Genomic DNA, 4,302 nt, shown 5'->3' on the forward strand with positions numbered 1-4,302 from the left:
CAAGGAGGTGTCCCCTGACTAATAACACTGCAAATGGCCCCCTGTGAATTCCCAGTCCCTCCTTATCCTGCCCCACACGTTCTTTCTTCTAGAGCACTTCTCGCTTTCTGACATGTTGTGTAATCTATTTACGTTTTTTATTGATGGTTTTTATGTGTGTCTGTCCACCCAGGCACGTGTAGTTTCCACGAGCCCAGGGAGTTTTGTCTGCTGAACTCTGAGATGCACCCCCAGCCCTTACATCCATCAGTGCTTGTCCCCAAGACATCCACGTCCTGATCACTAGAATCTGTGAATGCTCCTTCCTAGGGCATGAATGGACACTTTGCAGATGAGATTAAGGGTCTGGAGAAGGGGAGATTATCCTGGGTTCCCTGGATGCAACCACAGGGGTCCTTATAAAAAGGAGGCAGAGGAGATTTGGGTGCCTTTGAAGGGCCCCGTGCGACAAATGAAGCCGGCTTTGAAGGTGGAGGCAGGGGCCAGGAGCCGAGGAGTGCAGTTCGGGAAGCCGGAAAGGGCAAGGAAACGGGTTCTCGCCTAGAGCATCCGGTGGGAGTGCAAGCCCGGCTGACCCGTTGATGGTAGCCCCTGTAGCACTCTTCAAAGTTCTGGCTTCTGGAACGGCAAGGGCAGAAAATTCTGTGGTTTTAAACCATTGACTCTGTGGCAGTTGTTGGAAATGAAGGCTGTGCTCCGTAAACAGTTGTCGAATGAATAAGCGCTTGTTGAACCAGTCGCTGAAGGAGACACCAGTCTGGTTTGTAACAAGTGGAAGATAAGAGAAGCAGAAACACGGGCAGCGCAGACACAGCGGTGCCGCTCCATGTGGGGCTCCCACGCAGCTCGCTGTTAGACAGGAGGGTACAAGGGACCCAGGAGCACTCTGGGTGCTTGATGTCTTGGCGCAGTGGAGAATGGAATGGTTTTCCTATTCTGTCAAGGGAGGACACTTAAGGCTTCTGTCTGCAGGGCTGGGGGAGGAGGTCAGGGCAGACTTTACAGAGATGATGATATTTGTATCTGGTCTGGGAGGATGCGTGCAGAAAGAGCGGGGCCAGCACATGGCGTGACCGTCAAGTGTGTGTGCCGCCTAACGTTGGCACCACGGGCTAAGTCCTGTGACTTGAGAAGTGTAGCCAAGGTGATGGGCAGCCTCCAGAGGCTTCTAAGCAGGAAATGCCATGGTCCAGCCTGCCCTTTGGCAACATCCTCCTGCCATAGCCTGGGATGGGAGGAAGGAGGACTGAGAGACAGGGGGATCTGGGGTGGGGGGCGGTGCTCATGCTGCCCCATCTCTCGCCCAGGCTCCTTCTCATGCTCCAGCTGCTTCCATTCTCGACCTGTTTCTCCCCCATGGTGACCTAATCCAGACCCTTGACAAGGACCACATGTCTCTGTCCGGTGCAGGTCTCTCTCCTGAGTTTGCAACCCCCCAGCAGAGGCTGGGGTCTCATTGTGCTTTCCCGTTGGGGTGCAGGTCGTTGAGTGTGACGTGTCTGTCCTTAGATGTTCTGGGGGCTGTGGCACACTTGGGTTTGGAACTCAGGGGCCCAGAAGGGAGATCAGAAGAGCAATGAGGTAATGGTTTAAGAACAGTGGCCCGTTGAGAACAAACATTCCTGTGATCGGCAAACGGAGTCATTGTCCCTTGGAGTCAGGAACTCGGGACCCCAGTGGCTGCTTATCCATGGGGTATGGGCACGAGGTGGCTCTCCCCCACCCTGTCCAGTCTGTCCTGGCACGAGAGGGCCCTTCAGCTGAGCAGGTTGGTTGGGAAGGAAGCCAGAGAGGACTGGCAGGGGCTTCTTCCAGGACAAATAGACTTGGCCTCTGAGGAAGAGCTTCCCTCTGAAAGACAGTGAGCCTGGCGGGTATGTACCCAAGCACTGGGGGCAGCCCTGGGCCTATCAGTTACTAGTGGACGAGGAGAACTCTGTGGCTCAGTTTCTGTTTTTGGAAGTGCTTCTCAGAATCCCTTGAGACAAAAGTGCTCAACAATTATCAGCCATTATTATGATTGTTATTGTTTTTATTAGTTCCGTAAACTTTTCCTAAATGCCATCCCTGTCCTCAGTCCTGTCCCCATCTAAGGATGAAGAGATAAGACATACTGCCCTCGAGTGTTCACTGCTTAGTGAGAGAGACAGTCCAATGGATAAAAATTCTATCAGGGGATGAAAATTCTAGAATAGAGGGGGCTCCAACTTCCTGGGGCAAGGGAGGGTATAGGAAGGCTTGATGGAGATGGTGACATTGGTGCCTGGCCTGGGATGGTGTGTGGAGGAAGAGAGAGGGCCCATCTGGCATTGCAGGAACACAAGCCCTGGGGTTGGGTGCCAGGCAGGAAGGAGCTGGCCAGAACCCTAAGCTGTGAGCATGTGCTCCCCGGGGGGGCAGGGGGGATGGGTGGCTGTTGACTCCAGTTGCTCCTGGCCTCACCTTGGACAAAGCCAGCAGCAACCCCAGGCTCGCAGGAAGTGTTCCTGCCTGTGACATCATGCTGAGTCTGGTCAATTCCATGAATGGGAGGACACAGCCCCCACCCCTCCTGCCTCCTCCTCCGAGGAAGAAGCAGTTCTCCGTGGTGCCTGGGCCGGCACACACCACAAGTTCCCATCCCCACTGGCTGCAGCCACCCCAGCCCAGTAAGGACAGGAGCCAGGAGCGCACCCTCTGTAACCTGATGCTCGCCTGCCTCAGCCCTGGCTTCTGAGCCCACTCCTCAGGGGCGCCCCAGCCAGCCCGCGGTCACGGTGACCTCCTTCCTGCTGGCTGCCAGGCCTGCTCACGGCGCCCCACCCAGTGAGGTCCAGTGGAGCCTCTGCATGGGGCCAAAGATGGCTGTTGTATCCACTGGCCTGGAGTCAAGTTAGACCAGGTGTCCCTGGGCCCAGGGAGGGGCCCACAGCCCCTGCTCTCTCACCAAGACTCCTGCCTCCACTGGCGAACATCCTTGTGCTGGAAGCAGGCCTGAAATGCAGGCCTCCCTGCACCTGTGGATGAAGGACTTCTTTCTGCCCTATCACCGGATGCTGAGCCTTCCCTCTTCCCACCTGGACTGACCTGAGCCTCACCTCTAAAAGACACAGATTCTGCTTGGATGCGAAGTGATAGAGTGATAAGTGCACGACTCTGGGGTCAGACCGCATGGGTCCAGATCCCAGCTCTGCAGCTTCCGAGCTGTGGCACCTGGGGTGAGTAATTTAGGTTTTCTGTGCCTCAGTTTCTGCATCCATACAATGGGATAATCAGACCCGCTTAATGTGCCAATCCAGGGTTTGGAAGATTTTTCTTCATCAAGGGCTAGAGAATACATACGTTACGCTTTGCAAACCTAGGGTCTCTGTGGCAGCTACTCAGATGGTGGCAGATGTGGCGCCAACACAGGTGCAGGTAATATGAAAATGAGTGCGCATGGGTGTGTGCCAATAAAACTTTATTGATGGACACTGAAAATGAAACCTTGTATAATTTTCATGAGTCACAAAAGAGTCGTCTTCTGATCTTTTTAACCATTGAGAAAAGTGAAATAAAAAATATTCCTAGGTCATGAGCAAAACCAGGATCTGGCCTGTGGGTTGCAGTTTGCTGTCCCCGACAGTCATGTCTGTAAGTGCTTAGAACAGCACTCAGCACGCTGCTGCTGAGCTATCATTGGACACCTACTGTGTGCCTAATTCATGTTAGGCATTATCACGTTGGAAAGTGTGAGTCCAGGAATGGCTATCTGCGGTAAGTCAGCTTGCTGGGGAGGGGCAGGCTGTGAGGGGGTGGGTTGGGCTGCCTGGGAGGAAGAGAGGCTACGACGAGTTATCCAATGATCCTTTGCACCTTGGGCCACTGCTGGACAGGGGTGTCCAGCAAGGCCCTTTCATGGGCCTTTCTGTGCTTGGATAATGGGCCCGGGGCACTGGCTTAGCTGCTCAGAACGTGGCCCGACCCATGCTCCCAGAGTGAGGAGCTCGTCATGCCCTCAGGCCTCCCCCCACTACACTCACCGCCACACACTCCAAGGACCTCGGGCCAGCTCCCTGCCTGAGGGCACAGAGGAGAGACCTTGCCCCAATGTCAGAGACTAAGAACAGTTTATCAGCAAATAGCCCCAGCGCCGGGGCTGGTGCTTCTTCCTGACTTTGGCACTAGGCAGTGGCTGTCCGCCCTTGTTACTTCAGGTCGTCGTAAGGCTGGTCCCCAGCCCAGGCCAGAGGAGTGGGTGAAACTCCTGGCTTGCGGCTTTGGAGGAGTCTCTCTCTCTCTCAAGACCTGGTGAAATTTCTGTCAGGCTTCCTCCTGGCCTTC

This window comes from Lontra canadensis, unplaced genomic scaffold (genome assembly GCF_010015895.1).
Source record: "Lontra canadensis isolate GAN:19392208 unplaced genomic scaffold, GSC_riverotter_1.0 scaffold146, whole genome shotgun sequence".
Classification (NCBI taxonomy): Eukaryota; Metazoa; Chordata; class Mammalia; order Carnivora; family Mustelidae; genus Lontra; species Lontra canadensis.